Raw genomic sequence first — 17,942 nt, 5'->3', positions numbered from 1 at the left:
TTGGTCTCTTTAGACAGGTTCAACTGTAGTGACAGTGGTCTCTCAAGACAGGTCCAACTGTAGTGACAGTGGTCTCTCAAGACAGATTCAACTGTAGTGACAGTGGTCTCTCAAGACAGGTCCAACTGTAGTGACAGTGGTCTCTTTAGACAGGTTCAACTGTAGTGACAGTGGTCTCTCAAGACAGGTCCAACTGTAGTGACATTGGTCTCTTTAGACAGGTTCAACTGTAGTGACAGTGGTCTCTCAAGACAGGTCCAACTGTAGTGACAGTGGTCTCTCAAGACAGGTTCAACTGTAGTGACAGTGGTCTCTCAAGACAGGTCCAACTGTAGTGACATTGGTCTCTTTAGACAGGTTCAACTGTAGTGACAGTGGTCTCTCAAGACAGGTCCAACTGTAGTGACAGTGGTCTCTCAAGACAGGTACAACTGTATTGACATTGGTCTCTTTAGACAGGTTCAACTGTAGTGACAGTGGTCTCTCAAGACAGGTCCAACTGTAGTGACAGTGGTCTCTCAAGACAGGTACAACTGTATTGACATTGGTCTCTTTAGACAGGTTCAACTGTAGTGACAGTGGTCTCTCAATACAGGTACAACTGTATTGACATTGGCCTCTTTAGACAGGTTCAACTGTAGTGAGTGGTCTCTCAAGACAGGTCCAACTGTAGGGACTGGTCTCTCAAGACAGGTCCAACTTTGGTGACAGTGGTCTCTTTAGACAGGTTCAACTGGAGTGACAGTGGTCTCTCAAGACAGATTCAGCTGTAGTGACAGTGGTCCCTCAAGACAGGTTAACTGTAGTGACAGTGGTCTCTCAAGGCAGGTTAAACTGTAGTGACAGTGGTCTCTTTAGACAGGTTCAACTGTAGTTACAGTGGTCTCTCAAGACAGATTCAACTGTAGTGCCAGTGGTCTCTTTAGACAGGTTCAACTGGAGTGACAGTGGTCTCTCAAGACAGATTCAGCTGTAGTGACAGTGGTCCCTCAAGACAGGTTAACTGTAGTGACAGTGGTCTCTCAATACAGGTACAACTGTATTGACATTGGCCTCTTTAGACAGGTTCAACTGTAGTTACAGTGGTCTCTCAAGACAGATTCAACTGTAGTGACATTGGTCTCTTTAGACAGGTTCAACTGGAGTGACAGTGGTCTCTCAAGACAGTCAAGGCAGGTTAACTGTAGTGACAGGGGTCTCTTAATACAGATTCAACTGTAGTGACAGTGCTCTCTTTAGACAGATTCAACTGTAGTGCCAGTGGTCTCTTTAGACAGGTTCAACTGGAGTGACAGTGGTCTCTCAAGACAGTTCCAACTGTAGTGACAGTGGTCTCTCAATACAGGTACAACTGTATTGACATTGGCCTCTTTAGACAGGTTCAACTGTAGTGACAGTGGGCTCTCAAGACAGGTCCAACTGTAGTGACAGTGGTCTCTTTAGACAGATTCAACTGTAGTGACATTGTTTTCTAAGACAAGTTCAAATGTAGTGACAGTGGTCTCTTGAGACAAGTTCAACTCTAGTTACAGTGATCTTTCAAGACAGGTTCAATGGTCTCTTAAGACATGTTCAACTGTAGTGACTATAGTTTCTCAAAACAGGCTGTGTCTAACAGGCTATGTCCTGACACTGGTCATTCAACGCGGGCTCTACTGTAACGGTGTATGGTTATCTGTGTACCAATCAAGTTATTAATTATTCATAAACAATACTTCTGTGTAATATTTAATCCCAGCCATTTATTGCCTAGCAACGTCAAATAGTATCCCCGTCATAAAAAAGATTGCATTGGAATGATACAGAATATTAAAAAGGTCACATGATCTGTTTGACGCGGAAGCTGACAGGACCGCTTCATTATCACACTAGTTTCTCCATTAAAGCTTTTGTCAGGATTATTCTGATATTGAACATATACACCTAATTGAACAGTCATTTTTTTTATTTTTTTTCACACGATGTTGCAAGGTTAACTTATCATCATCACATGACGGATAACAAACCCTTTTTGTATTTAAGAATATTGAATATCAGTTCATATCCTGATTTATAGAATTCTAAGTGTGAATTGATTATGATCGTGACCTCCTGTTAGGGTTTGTTTTGTACTCTAAAATCAGGTAAAAAAAATAAGTACTTTTAACAGGATCATTTCATAATTGGTCAATCTATGAAATAAAAAAATCCCATACAGGTACATTATCGTGATTATATACACTGACTTTAAATAATCATCTATATAAGCTTTGACACAAGATATTACGTCCCGCCCAGACCAAATAATGGCAATCTATTATGTATTTGACAATAAAATTGCATAGATTATATTCATAATTTATGTAATGCACTTAATTAAATTTATAGCTCAGTTTTTTATCATTTCTGAATTGTATTGGATTTGAATATGTCATTACCTTATAAAGATTTAAATAGCTTTTTTACAATCCATGACAAATATCCTTTCTTTGAAGGGATATTTTTTTTTTTTGAATTATGAAAATTGTTGTGAATTATGTTACAATTGTCGCCAGTTACGTCAGCATTGCTATGACCCCGGCCTACCACCTGTTATGGCATATAAATATTGACATGTATCGCCCTGCCATTCTCTCCGAGGGTGCCCCGACCCCTAGAGGGTCACATAATAACCCTAATTACAGGGCACAGGTTAGGTGTATCCTTTCAGTTCTATAATTATTGTCGGAGCACAAAGCCAACACGCTGTGTTCCTAGACCGACAGGAGTTGTCTCCCTTCCCATTGTGAAAAAAGTCATTGTTGTATAGAGTCCGCCCAAGATAAGAACAAAGCTGTCTTGTAACCCACAGAGATCATCTTTATCCTGATGATTACATATCAAACGGGAATAAAATGATAAGAGAGCTCACTCTAAAGCACATGGCAGCTCATTTATAGAGGATTTGGCATCCAGTAAGTTAACCTTCTGATTCATCAAAATAATAATCCTGATTCAAACAAACGACATATAAAGATGGTGAAATACATAAATTATAGACAAATGTAACTTAAACTTAAAACTTGGGGATCTGTACTGAAGATAAACTACATCTCCATGTTAACCATCAGTAAAGATGGATCATGATTTCAGTGTAGATTTTTAACATCGATCGTTGTGTTCATTCTGCGGTATTAAACGTTGTCCACCAGACTGCTTCAGGGTACAAGATATGCGTGGAGAGATGATGGTATATTTTCACAATATTAAATACAATGTGAATAACACGTGAAAAGATAAATACAAATTAAACTCAGTAAAGCTATGTACATAAACCCCTATTACCACTGTAAAACCTTATACGGGCACCTTCTGCCGCACATGATCGTTAGCATGTTAACAGATATAATTACAGATACACATTTCTCGTATGAATACACCCGAGTAAATATTGGCGAGATCTATAAAAACACTTTGAACCCCTCCCTTTTATAAATGCATATATAGATATGTAATTGTGAAATTTCTGCAAATCAAATTCTGTATTTACCTTGTAATATTTTTTACGATAAGAAAATTATGATTTATAAAGATAGACGTTACAATGTTTTAGTTCCTCGTCTGTAATCGTGACTAGAGCGTCAGAATAAGCCTCTGTGGTGGGCCTATAATTAACTACTTACCATGCCACCTGGTGGAGCTTCTGTAGAGACACAGAAATACCGTTATCCAGTTAATCTATCGTTACATGACTCAACCAATATATCTGAAAAATACAAATGATACAAAATGTCAATATATTTTAAAAATTTAAAATGAAAATGTTCTACAATATTTCAAATGATAATTTAATTCAGATCAGGTAATCAGCATGCACTGGTTATGAATAGTTAAATCTGAAATGGAAAACAAGGATGTAATATTAAAACAAACAAAAATTTACTGAAGCATAAAACATTAGATATTGTAATAGTGTTCTGTTAGTAACATCTGTAGGTTTATTTAACTTGTGAACATGTGTTTTTCCAGATGTCAGCTGCTGTACTCTGTCTGTTCTGTGACAATTGACAAATAACGTCTAACTAAACTTAAACAAAATCTCTTATTTTTTAAAAATCTGAATAAAGTTTTTAATAACTGACCTTATGAAACAGCAGTGTCTTAAAAATATTATCTCACCACTAGTATACCCCAGATGTTGGCTGTCAAATTACTGCTTTAGATGCTAATTCAAAGAAAACAGTAAGTACAATAATTTATAAATAAACCTCGTAGCAGAGATTTCACCCTGACCTGAAATGACCTTCGGCCCATGTGACTGTCTATACTTTCACAGAGAGAAATGGTATGGGGATGTCTGTACAAACATGTGGTATAGCATGTACCACTGTCACAGAGAGAAATGGTCTGGGGATGTCTGTACAAACATCTGGTATATAGCATGTACCACTGTCACAGGGAGAAATGGTCTGGGGATGTCTGTATAAACATCTGGTATAGCGTGTACTACTGTCACAGAGAGAAATGGTCTGGGGATGTCTGTATAAACATCTGGTATAGCATGTACCACTGTCACAGGGAGAAATGGTCTGGGGATATGTCTGTATAAACATCTGGTATAGCATGTACCACTGTCACAGAGAGAAATGGTCTGGGGATGTCTGTAAAACATGTGGTATAGCAGCATTTTATAGTTGTAACAGAGACAAACATTAATCTCATGTTAGACAGCTGTAACTGGTTTCTAAAATATACATAAACATCAGAAGTAAGAGCTGTATATGGACCACCCTACAAACGACACGGAAGACAAATAGCTGTAGCGAAAAACTAATTTCAAATAGCAGCAGAAATATGTATTTGTGATGGTTAAAAACTAACCTGGTTGCCTATAAGTAGTTTACTAAAATCACTTGTTCTAACTTTTTAATTGTAAGAAATTTACAAGAAATAGGAAGAGTATTTATACATTGGCTATGACTATTTGATTTTAAAAGTAAACATGATCTCCACCAAAACTTCACAAAAGACGTTGCCCACCAGAGGGAGCTTTACTAGCCATGGAGCTGTTATAATAATGCTGATTTTTCTTTCCAGAATTTGTTCTAAAAATGAGTGTTGTATAAATATATGTGCCCAGCAAGTACACCTCAACTGGTACAAATTTAAATCATCACCTAAACAGTCTGATATATGGGGCATGCTGGGAAGGACAGAGACCGCCCTGTACACAACTTATCAGCGCCCTCAGAGGACAAGCCCAGCATCCCTAATCTACAGAAAGACATAATTGACATTAAGATTTCCACAAGACTATTACATAAACAAAACTTTGGACTGAATTCAAGACACTGGTTCAAAAATGGATTCTGATGTATTTATGAATTAATCATACAATTTTTAAAAAAGTTATTTTTTTAGTAAGAAGAATATGACACTATTCCCTGTTCAGTTACAGACACAAGTTCTAGTACAGAAGTAATTTGATAGAATTTGATCAAGAGATGCAGCGTTAAATGAGCATGAAAAGTATTGATATTGAAAATATATTTTCATCATATCAATTTTCCTCTGTTTTATAATTTCCTGTTTATATACCCATTAGTGCTCTCTAAAATCAATAAAACCAGACTTGCAGGATCTGCCTGACATGTAATTACTAAATGAGGGGCTCTCCAGAACCTTGGGTACAATGTGATCCTACGCTATACACCCAAATAGCCCTGTACCGGCAGATACACAATAATATGCGTCTTCGATTATAAGCTAGGCAGAAGGGAGACTAGCATTGATTTTTCACACAGTCATCTGTGGATTGAAGGGTGTGCAGAAAGCTGCCCCAAAACAAAGCATGACTCACAGACCGTTCTGACCAGCGCTTATAAACAATGCTACTGTCTGGCCATAATTTGCCTAACCCAGACATGTAGATGAGATCTCTGATTGGCTAAGCTTGTAGATTGTGGGTTTTGATTGGCTAAGCTCTTTAAGCCATAATTCATCTGAGGAAATAGGAATTGTCATCCCACGTCACAATTCTGTATCACTCTGAAGTTTCTATAGAAGTGTCAAGGCCCGTTAACTCCCAGTATAAACCTGTGTCGATCATCCGGTGAGAAGGCCCGATTGTTTTTGTGCGTACCTGATGAAATGCAGGTACAGTACACTAGGTGGATTGTTGTAAGATATAGCTGTGTACTGCACAGTATAGACAGGTCAGAAATGGGTATCATTGACCTTTCACCTGGTGATGACCCTGAGAAAGATTCCGATGAGGTAATAGTTTCTGTACAGGGATTTTTTAACAAACTTCAAAGATTTCATATCAAGGTCAATCACAAATAACACAAGAGTTAACACACAAGGTATTTCCTAGCAATAATATCAATTACGCAAATTTAAACGAGCAAATTAGTATTTTTCAACATTATAACAAAAATAAACAACACAAATGACGATTCCTGTTAACAGTCTGTCCTGTGTAAAAGTGACGGACAATCCCCTCCCAATAGTTTTTTTCCACATAAAGCCATCTTGATAACATTGTGATGGTGAAGACACATTATCTTAAGTGTACTGGGTGTTTTAGCATCATAAACTACTGGTTATATATATTTATATTTGAAATTATCCAATTATAATTTTCTTTATTGTAAAAAAAAAAATGATAAAATCAATTGTACGTTTATATTAGATTATGTAAGCGTCGTACAAGTAAGGTTGTCAGTGATCGTAAAACCTCTTGGTGACCTGGACCACTTTACAGGTTTGCTATACAGAAATTGATTAGGACTTGCACTCCTAACAATTAAGTCTACCTGTTCATTTCCTGTGTTACCTTAACGGAAGTATGATTATGATCACCGATTCCCGTCTACGTAGAAACACGGAAATGAGATACAGTCAGGAATGTGATCGGGAGACGAACACAAACCTCTATAGAGATGCTTCGCTGATTGTCACGGTGAGAAGACGTAATAGTCAGTGGCAAGCCAATACAATTTTTAAATAGTATGGCATTACTTTCTGCGTAATATATTTGTCATGAAATTAATCATAAACTTTAATAATAAAATCCCCCCCCCCCCCCCCGAAGAGGTGCAATATCAAAGAAAACCACAATATCCTTCCTTCCTATAAAAAAATACTAGAACGAGTTTTAAATCTTTTTGTGTGACATAGATTTGAACTAAATAACCTACCCTGTATTAATCATACGTCGAACGTGTACAGCACTTAGGAATGGTGTAATCTGTCTTCACAATCTTAAGACTTACCACCATGTACGCTTATATTGAAATTGACTTAGGATAATAATCCCCCAGTGTATACAAAAACTGGCTTAAATGCAAATTTTAGAACTTTGAAGTTATTATGAAAATAATGTAAATTTAAAAAAAATAAATATCAAACACTCTTGCTTTTAAACAAGAGCCCTCACTCCAGAGTGAATCTATAAGATGAAAGCATGTGTACAAATATATTACTATCATCAATATCATTGACACCACATAGCAGGTCGGGTATACAAACACAAGTCATAAACAGGTACACTGTATCACCTGATCTGGCCCGGTTAATGCCAGTTTGTCTAATGACTCATCAATGAAAGTGGTCTCCCTTTGATATCGATGGTCAGAGGTCGTAGGGCGTGTACAACATTGACAATTTGTACACACAAACAGACAGCCTACCTGTGATTACATACCTGTAATGATGATAACGAGATATTACTCTGATAGCCTATCTATATGTAGCCGAAGTGTCGGATATACACCTGTGTGTGACTAGCCAATACAACGCGGTGGACAGTGATTATTACGTATCTGGGCGGAGATTTCACTCTAAACAAGGGGATAAGGTCATTAGCTAAACAAGTCACTTGACGGCCACAGTAGGTGTTCCACGCCACAAAGAGAGCGTTGGTTCTCCTCAAACCCTCTCATTCTTCCCAGTACACAAGTTATGCTTGTTACAGGGTTACAGGGTCAATTCTCCTCAATTTATAGGGCACATCTTCTTAATCTTCAATACAAACGACTTACACTTGATTCAGAGGTCAGCTCCCCTCACACTTGGCCAGACATTTTCTCTGACCCTCAAACTTGGCCACACATTTTCTCTGACGAGTTAAGTATAAACAGTACACATCTTTCAGGGTTGAAGGTCTTTTTTTTCCGAATCTTGGTCCATTAATTTCTACATTTTCAAGTACAGTCCACTGTTGGTATAGTCATTCCTCTTTTAACGTGGACAGACGTGTTCTCTGACACAGTAAATTACAGAAGGTACACTGTCCAACTCTTTTCAGTGGTCAAATCTCTTCAAACTTATAAAGGTATTCTCCAACTTTTTCAATGACAGAAGGTATTCTGTTTTTGAAAGAAGAACCTTAATTCTCATGAAACCATTGTTTCAAAGTATTTAATATCTTTTACTCTCAAGTAATGAAAGGATATTTTTTCATTAAGCTGCTGAAATATATACCATTCTTTAATATATATATTTGTAAATATTCTGCAGTCAATTTAAAAAAAAAAAAAAAGTTCAAAACTTGTTTCTTCTTTAAATGGTCAGCATACATTTTTCTTTGGTATTTTTCCTATCTACCATCATTGTGCATAGAAACTTGTAATTACAAAAAACAGATTGGATTTGTCTCTTTGAATTTTGCTGTAAAATATTTTTTAAACATTTTCTACAGAGATTTTTTTTCTATTTAATTTGCAATGATCAAAACATATGCAATATTTTAGATGCAAGGTTATCTTGGAAATGACAGGAGGTGAAATCTGACAATATTACGTTACACATATATTGGAAATCTGATAAAATCTACACCAAATTTAAACATATTAAAAATCTTACAAAATTGAGTTAGGAATGTTTTACAAACAGAATGATTGATTATTTCCAACTTTAATGCATATGGACCAACAGACGATTGCATAACATTCCAAAGTCAGCATGTTTAGAACCAGGACTAAACTATTGATATTTAAATACCTGTAGAATGTGTCCTACCCAGCACTGACCTAGCGTGGTGCCCCTCTTACAAGCAGTAATAACATGCTGGAAAACATTATACTTAATTTCTACTTTAACCAACACTGGCAACAGGCATTTTCTACCTGTCATAAACTCAGCTGAGGACTATTTTTAACAGTTAGGTACACTCAGGCCCTTGTACCACAACTGGAGATTTTAAAGTGAAAAAGTTGGTTGTCAATTTATTGGAGTCAAAATCCTTGATAAGGACAGACACACAATGGGTAGTGAAGGAGTGGAATGTTCCCAGATATAGGGCTCTGGTTTATGGTGTGATTAATGTTTTACCTTGAGTGATGTCTGCTCTTACAACTATTTGAGAAATGTTTTACCTTCGTGGAAATCACAAATCAATACACGGCAGTGTGTTCAATCACGTCACCTAGTACGCTCAAGGTTGTCATAGACGCTAGAACAGTCATCTAACTGTCTTTGAGTTACCTCCCCTACCACTGCAAGTCTTCTCCAATATCGACACATACCTGAGACAGCAGAAATCTCCTGCCTGGAGAAACTGTCTATATATAACCTGTGTAGGAAGACTAACTGTATGTCATAGAAAACACCTGTCTTTAGGGACCACTGCCATAAACTTGAGGGACCATTTCATTTGTACTGTCTGGAGACAGTACTTTCTATAAATAGAAACACCTGTCCTGTGGAAACACGTTTACATCAATAGAAACTACCTGTCTTAAGAGGACACCTTTATATATAAATAGACACTACCTGTCTTGAGAGGATGCCTTCTATAAATAGAAACACCTGTCTTGTGGAAACACCTTTATATATAAAAAGACACTACCTGTCTTGAAAGGACACCTTTATATATAAATAGACACTACCTGTCTTGAGAGGATGCCTTCTATAAATAGAAACACCTGTCTTGTGGAAACACCTTTATATATAAAAAGACACTACCTGTCTTGAAAGGACACCTTTATATATAAATAGACACTACCTGTCTTGAGAGGACGCCTTCTATAAATAGAAACACCTGTCCTGTGAACACATTTACATCAATAGAAACTACCTGTCTTAAGAGGACACCTTTATATATAAATAGAAACTACCTGTCTTGAGAGGACACCTTTATGTATAAATAGACACTACCTGTCTTGGGAGGACACCTTTATATATAAATAGAAACTACCTGTCTTGAGAGGACACCTTTATGTATAAATAGACACTACCTGTCTTGAGAGGTCGCCTTCTATAAATAGAAACACATGTCCTGTGGAAACACCTTTATATATAATTAGACACTACCTGTCTTGAGAGGTCGCCTTCTATAAATAGAAACACATGTCCTGTGGAAACACCTTTATATATAATTAGACACTACCTGTCTTGAGAGGACGCATTCTATAAATAGAAACACCTGTCTTGTGGACACACCTTTATATATAAATAGACACTCCCTGTCTTGAGAGGACGCCTTCTATAAATAATAACACCTGTCCTGTGGAAACACGTTTACATCAATAGAAACTACCTGTCTTAATAGGACACCTTTATATATAAATAGACACTACATGTCTTGAGAGGACACCTTTATATATAAATAGACACTACCTGTCTTGAGAGGACACCTTTATATATAAATAGAAACTACCTGTCTTGAGAGGACACCTTTATATATAAACAGACACTACCTGTCTTGAGAGGATGCCTTCTATAAATAGAAACACATGTCCTGTGGAAACACCTTTATATATAAATAGACACTACTTGTCTTGAGAGGACACTTTTATATATAAATATAAACTACCTTTCCTGAGGAAACACCATTATATATAAATAGAAACTACCTGTCCTGATCAAGCTGTGTTAAGTATATCAGATTAGTTTTCTGACTTGCAAGTGTATCAGTAAAGCTGCTATTGTATTACTGTAATCTTTGTACTAGATCTACAAATGTAGCATTCATTCAATCCCTTATAATTGCCCACTATCCTTTTTCAGCTCAGTGCTTCACATTCCTTATAAGCGCCCCCTACCCTTTTTCAGGTCAGTGCTTCACATTCCTTATAAGTGCCCCCTATCCTTTTTCAGGTCAGTGCTTCACATTCCTTATAAGTGCCCCCTATCCTTTTTCAGGTCAGTGCTTCACATTCCTTATAAGCGCCCCCTATCCTTTTTCAGGTCAGTGCTTCACATTCCTTACAAGCGCCCCTTATCCTTTTTCAGGTCAGAGTTTCCCATTCCTTATAAGCGCCCCCTATCCTTTTTCAGGTCAGAGTTTCCCATTCCTTACAAGTGTCTTGTCAAAATGGCCCATCTCATTATCATAATTTATCAATATACACGAAACTATTTCTATTGCGACTGTTTTCTCGGAACATTCGGGGATATCTGCAATCATTCCAATTTTTCCAAATAGCTAATAATGACCATGCACTGAGTAGGTCTATGATGGTATGTATGAATCTATGTATATATTACCGCACTTTTCCTGGTACCATAGCGGCCAGTAAATGTTACCACTTGGAACCAAGCTAGAAGCACTTAAATCCTCCTTCTTCTTCAGTAGATGACTTGTCTGTACAATATTATATAAAATTGTATTCAGCAAAGATCGCACTTCAGATGTGCAAGAAATCGCACATTTGAATTTTTTTATTACCTTCTATTGGTATTTACGAATTGTGGTAAGAAATTGTATACTAGCTTGCCATGAGCAGAACTTTGCATTAACAGATAATTCTCTGATTATTTGAGCTTAGAGTACAGGAGACAGCTTTGAGATTGTATCTTAGCTACATCATGAAGAAAGAAAGCACAATATTTTGTACCATTTTAACACACAGGTAATGACTTAATGCAAATAGCTGTAGGTAATTTAAAACACTTACGAAAGTATAAATTTTATATTTCATACACTTGTACCTTTACATAATTTTCCATTAAATGTTGTCCTTTAGATTACAAATAACATTTATCAAGTATTTTTTTATACCAAGATATTTTTCATACAACAGTAAATTTTCACTCGAGAGTTACATCCGTGTTTTAACAAATTGATGCATGTATCAAACTCGGCGTTCAACCTGTATATGTTGAAATGTAATATAGGGCTTAATGTGTGAGGTTTTCATGCATACAGGCAATTCTTGTTTGCTGGTAACTCAACAAATGGGGCTCTTTTATATTTTCTTTCAAAATATGTTCTGGCTGATTCTGCTGGTAGCAGTATATTGTATGGTGTGAGGAGACAGGACAAAGGGAGCTAAATCTTTCTCTATTGGACAATATGTATACCAGCATACAATACTAGAAATGTACTTCATTGGGTTTTAACCAGAAACAAATCTATAACAGACAGAAAAATTGTTTCATCAATTAATTAACGATAAATATTTATCTCATAGTAACAAGACGGTGAAAAGTTCTACGAGATAAACAAATTCTATTTCCATACCTGTATTCAACATCATTTCTGGCATACAACGCAGAAATATTGTAATCAAATTTAGCTTGAATCTGTTAATACAGGGGAATCACTTTCCAGACACCTCTATGAAGAAAATGATATATTTTTAAGCATCAATTTCTAACGTATTATCAGTCCTAAAACTTTGTTATTTCAAAAAACTTATCTGAAATAAAATTGTCTGGAATATTATAAGAATTACGTTATCCAATAATCAATCCTTTAGGTTTACGAACCTTATAGCAATCAACTCACTACTGGAGCATATACTTATTACAAATCCAACCAAATAAAAAACTTTCTGTTAAAGATTATATCCAATTTAATCTTATACCCATAAAACATAATCCCAGGGGTGTATGGATAATGATCCCAGGGGTGTATGGTCAATGATCCCAGGAGTGTATGGTTAATGATCCCAGGGGTGTAAGGTCAATGATCCCAGGGGTGTATGGTCAATGATCCCAGGGGTGTATGGTTAATGATCCCGGGGGTGTAAGGTCAATGATCCCAGGAGTGTATGGTTAATGATCCCAGGAGTGTAAGGTCAATGATCCCAGGGGTGTATGGCTAATGATCTCAGGTGTGTAAGGTCAATGATCCGTAAGGTCAATGATCCCAGGGGTGTATGGTCAATGATCTCAGGAGTGTATGATTAATGATCCCAGAGGTGTATGGTCAATGATCCCAGGGGTGTATGGTTAATGAGGTTAATGATCCCAGGGGTATATGGTCAATGATCCCAGGGGTGTATGGTTAATGATCTCAGGGGCGTATGGTCAATGATCCCAGGGATGTAAGGTCAATGATCCCAGGGGTGTATGGCTAATTATCTCAGGTGTGTAAGGTCAATGATCCCAGGGGTGGATGGTCAATGATCCCAGGAGTGTATGGTTAATGATCCCAGGAGGGTATGGTTAATGATCCCAGGGGTGTATGGTCAATGATCTCAGGAGTGTATGATTAATGATCCCAGAGGTGTATGGTCAATGATCCCAGGGGTGTATGGTGTATGGATAATGATCCCAGGGGTGTATGGTCAATGATCTCAGGAGTGTATGATTAATGATCCCAGAGGTGTATGGTCAATGATCCCAGGGGTGTATGGTGTATGGATAATGATCCCAGGGGTGTATGGTCAATGATCTCAGGAGTGTATGATTAATGATCCCAGAGGTGTATGGTCAATGATCCCAGGGGTGTATGGTTAATGAGGTTAATGATCCCAGGGGTATATGGTCAATGATCCCAGGGGGGTATGGTTAATGATCTCAGGGGTGTATGGTCAATGATCCCAGGGGTGTATGGTGTATGGATAATGATCCCAGGGGTGTATGGTTAACGATCTCAGGGGTGTAAGGTCAATGATCCCAGGGGTGTATGGTTAATGAGGTTAATGATCCCAGGGGTATATGGTCAATGATCCCAGGGGGGTATGGTTAATGATCCCGGGGGTGTATGGTCAATGATCCCAGGAGTGTATGATTAATGATCCCAGAGGTGTATGGTCAATGATCCCAGGGGTGTATGGTCAATGATCACAGGGGTGTATGGTTAATGATCCCGGGGGTGTATGGTCAATGATCCCAGGAGTGTATGGGTAATGATCCCAGGAGTGTATGGTTAATGATCCAAGGGGTGTATGGTCACTGATCCCAGGGGTGTATGGTTAATTATCCCAGGGGTGTATGGTTAATGATCCCAGAGGTGTATGGATAATGATCCCAGGGGTGTATGGTCAATGATCTCAGGAGTGTATGATTAATGATCCCAGAGGTGTATGGTCAATGATCCCAGGGGTGTATGGTGTATGGATAATGATCCCAGGGGTGTATGGTCAATGATCCCAGTAGTGTATGGTTAATGATCCCAGGGGTGTATGTTCAATGATCCCAGGAGTGTATGGTCAATGATCCCAGGAGTGTATGGTTAATGATCCAAGGGGTGTATGGTCAATGATCCCAGGGGTGTAGGGTCAATGATCCCAGGGGAGTATGGTTAATGATCCCGGGGGTGTAAGGTCAATGATCCCAGGAGTGTATGGGTAATGATCCCAGGAGTGTATGGTTAATGATCCCAGTGGTGTATGGTTAATGATCCCAGAGGTGTATGGATAATGATCCCAGGGGTGTATGGTCAATGATCTCAGGAGTGTATGATTAATGATCCCAGAGGTGTATGGTCAATGATCCCAGGGGTGTATGGTTACTGATCCCGGGGGTGTAAGGTCAATGATCCCAGGAGTGTATGGGTAATGATCCCAGGAGTGTATGGTTAATGATCCAAGGGGTGTATGGTCACTGATCCCAGGGGTGTATGGTTAATTATCCCAGGGGTGTATGGTTAATGATCCCAGAGGTGTATGGATAATGATCCCAGGGGTGTATGGTTAACGATCTCAGGGGTGTAAGGTCAATGATCCCAGGGGTGTATGGTCAACGATCCCAGGGATGTAAGGTCGATGATCTCAGGGGTGTAGGGTCAATGATCCCAGGGGTGTAAGGTCAATGATCCCAGGGGAGTATGGTCAATGATCCCAGGGGTGTATGGTTAATGATCTCAGGGGTGTATGGTCAATGATCCCAGGGATGTAAGGTCAATGATCCCAGGGGTGTATGGCTAATGATCTCAGGTGTGTAAGGTCAATGATCCCAGGGGTGTATGGTCAATGATCCCAGGGATGTAAGGTCGATGATCTCAGGGGTGTAGGGTTAATGATTTCAGGGGTGTAGGGTCAATGATCCCAGGGATGTAAGGTCAATGATCCCAGGGGTGTATGGCTAATGATCTCAGGTGTGTAAGGTCAATGATCCCAGGGGGGTATGGTTAATGATCTCAGGGGTGTAAGGTCAATGATCCCAGGGGTGTATGGTTAATTATCCCAGGGGTGTAAGGTCGATGATCTCAGGGGTGTAGGGTCAATGATCCCAGGGGTGTATGCTAACAAGGTTCTAGTATAAATGGTAACCCACATGTGGGGCTTATGGTTAATGATCCCAGGGGTCTAGTATAAATGGTAACCCACATGTACAGACTAACAAGGTTCTAGTATAAATGGTAACCCACATGTCCAGACTAACAAGGTTCTAGTATAAATGGTAACCCACATGTCCAGACTAACAATGTTCTAGTATAAATGGTAACCCACATGTCCAGACTTACAAGGTTCTAGTATAAATGGTAACCCACATATCCAGACTAACAAGGTTCTAGTATAAATGGTAACCCACATGTCCAGACTAACAAGGTTCTAGTATAAATGGTAACCCACATGTCCAGACTAACAAGGTTCTAGTATAAATGGTAACCCACATGAACAGACTAACAAGGTTCTAGTATAAATACATTAGACTTTTGTTATTTGTCAGCATTGATTCAGCGTATACATGGAACACACACTTTATCAGGGAATGGTAACTTGACTATAGAAATATGTTAAAATCAATTCATGTGAAGCCAAACCTGGGATTCTGTAGCCTTTTTCCCCTATCTTAGTTTACACAAAACCATATGACCAACCAATCCATAAACGAGAAGTTCCAATCAGTGTCCGTAGTCCAGTAATGGTTCGTGAATCTGTTTAATCATAAATACAGGCATACAGCCGAGCTGATAAACCGACAATCAAGTCTCCAACACTACATACGTTCTGTTTGTCATAATTTGGGGGCAGCATTTCAGTACTCTTTATTTCTCTGTTCATTGCTGACCATTGTGGTAGGGGGTACAGTGAATTCTCCCTCATAAACTCTCAATTCTCTGAGTCTGCCGACCTGATTGATTTGTTATCAGTAATTGTGGAATGAAATGGTCGTTGTATGTGGGGCGTACATGCGTTCCACATCCTGTAGTCATTAGCGTGCGACCAATCAGGACACGTTCTTGGCCAAGACTTGATATGATTGTGGAGCATCAGAATCAATAACTACGGGTAATCCTCAACTCTACAGATGCTGCCAAGTTTATCCCGGAAATTGATAACATTCTACTTTCCGTGTCCGTCTTTATGAATTTTTACCAACATAGGCGGGAGGGTCAGCACTCGGCTACGGCTCGGCCAACCAAATCCTGTGACAAATTAAGCCGACGCTGGCTTTACAGCATCAGACTTTTTGCACCATGATGCGTTTTAAATGGCGCCTGTTGCTGACATATGCCACAGAGAGTATCGCAATGCTCTTAGGTAATCAGGGATACTCCCGCTCAGATCCTGCGTCATCAAATTCTCCTCACAAACAGACTACAGTTCTCAACGACACCATAACATCAGATTCAACAATTATGTCCAGGCACTGTCTCTGTGCTGAAATATTACACATAAAATACACATAGCCTGTTGATTGCAATCTTTTAAAGTACTGTCACCTTCACAGAATTATCAAAGTTAACACTTAATATTTTTAAGAAAATAATTAACAAAATTCAATTTTTAGGAAAAGAAAAAAGAAATATGAAGAATTTATTTATTTTTTAAGTAATACAATGTCTATTGTAAAATAAAATGTATAATGGCTTATATTCCTTGTGTATGACATTGGTCTTTATCTGTGTCAGACCAGACGGTAACCATTGTCACCAATATCCAGTCCTGACTACACACATCCTAACGGCAAAACTGATATATAAATATCTTTGCACAACTTATTTAAAAATCTCTTTCCACCATTTACTATTGGTAAGATTGATACTTAATGTCTACAATCATGTCATGTTACTATAATGTCCTTCCACCATTTACTATTGGTACAATTGATACTTAATGTCCTACAATCGTGTCATGTTACTATAATGTCCTTCCACCATTTATTATTGGTAAGATTGATACTTAATGTCCTACAATCATGTCATGTTACTATAATGTCCTTCCATCATTTACTATTGGTAAGATTGATACTTAATGTCCTACAATCATGTCATGTTGCTATAATGTCCTTCCACCATTCACTATTGGTAAGATTGATACCATAAAAACCCATGTATTTTGCGCACCTGTGTAATTTGCGCAGGTACTTTTTGAGTCTGAAAATGGGGAAAAAAGCTACTACTCGAATATTTTGCGCACCCAAAAAATCTGGAAAAAAAACGATGTTCATGCTCCGAAAATCGATCTCTGAATAAAAAAATTTAAAATATATTTCTATGATTTTTTTTTCATTGATGTAAAATGATATTTAAAACCAAGAAGAAACTACATAAAATGTGTATTTTGTTGCTTGTTTTCGAATTATTTTTTGAATTATCTGATCACACATGACACACGTGTGCGCATATCGGCATACATCAATTCATTTTAGCAATATTTTAATAAAACATCTACTTGCTTACAAAAACATATCAATTAATAAGTAATTTGATGTTTACTAACCGCTGGTGCATATCTCCTGGTGAAAGACATAATTAGATACCTTTTATTGATCATAATTACGATTAGTGAGAAGGGCTCATCATGGCGGCTTGGGTTACGTCACTTCAAACCAGGTCATGTCACAGTTCAGTTTGGCCA

General features: G+C 38.0%; 1 protein-coding gene across 5 annotated transcripts in view; it reads right to left on the bottom strand.

The window, feature by feature from the left end:
- Positions 1-17,942, bottom strand: part of LOC110450747 (tyrosine-protein phosphatase Lar-like) — a 277,405-nt gene that overhangs the window by 183,559 nt on the left and 75,904 nt on the right. For all 5 annotated transcript variants that reach the window (XM_021498451.1, XM_021498459.1, XM_021498477.1 and 2 more), the window contains exon 2: positions 3,642-3,724. The gene's annotated coding sequence lies outside the window, so the exon portion shown is untranslated. The remainder of the gene's footprint in view (positions 1-3,641; positions 3,725-17,942) is intronic.

This window comes from Mizuhopecten yessoensis, unplaced genomic scaffold (genome assembly GCF_002113885.1).
Source record: "Mizuhopecten yessoensis strain PY_sf001 unplaced genomic scaffold, ASM211388v2 scaffold549, whole genome shotgun sequence".
Classification (NCBI taxonomy): Eukaryota; Metazoa; Mollusca; class Bivalvia; order Pectinida; family Pectinidae; genus Mizuhopecten; species Mizuhopecten yessoensis.
This window is presented reverse-complemented; position numbering and strand designations above follow the sequence as displayed.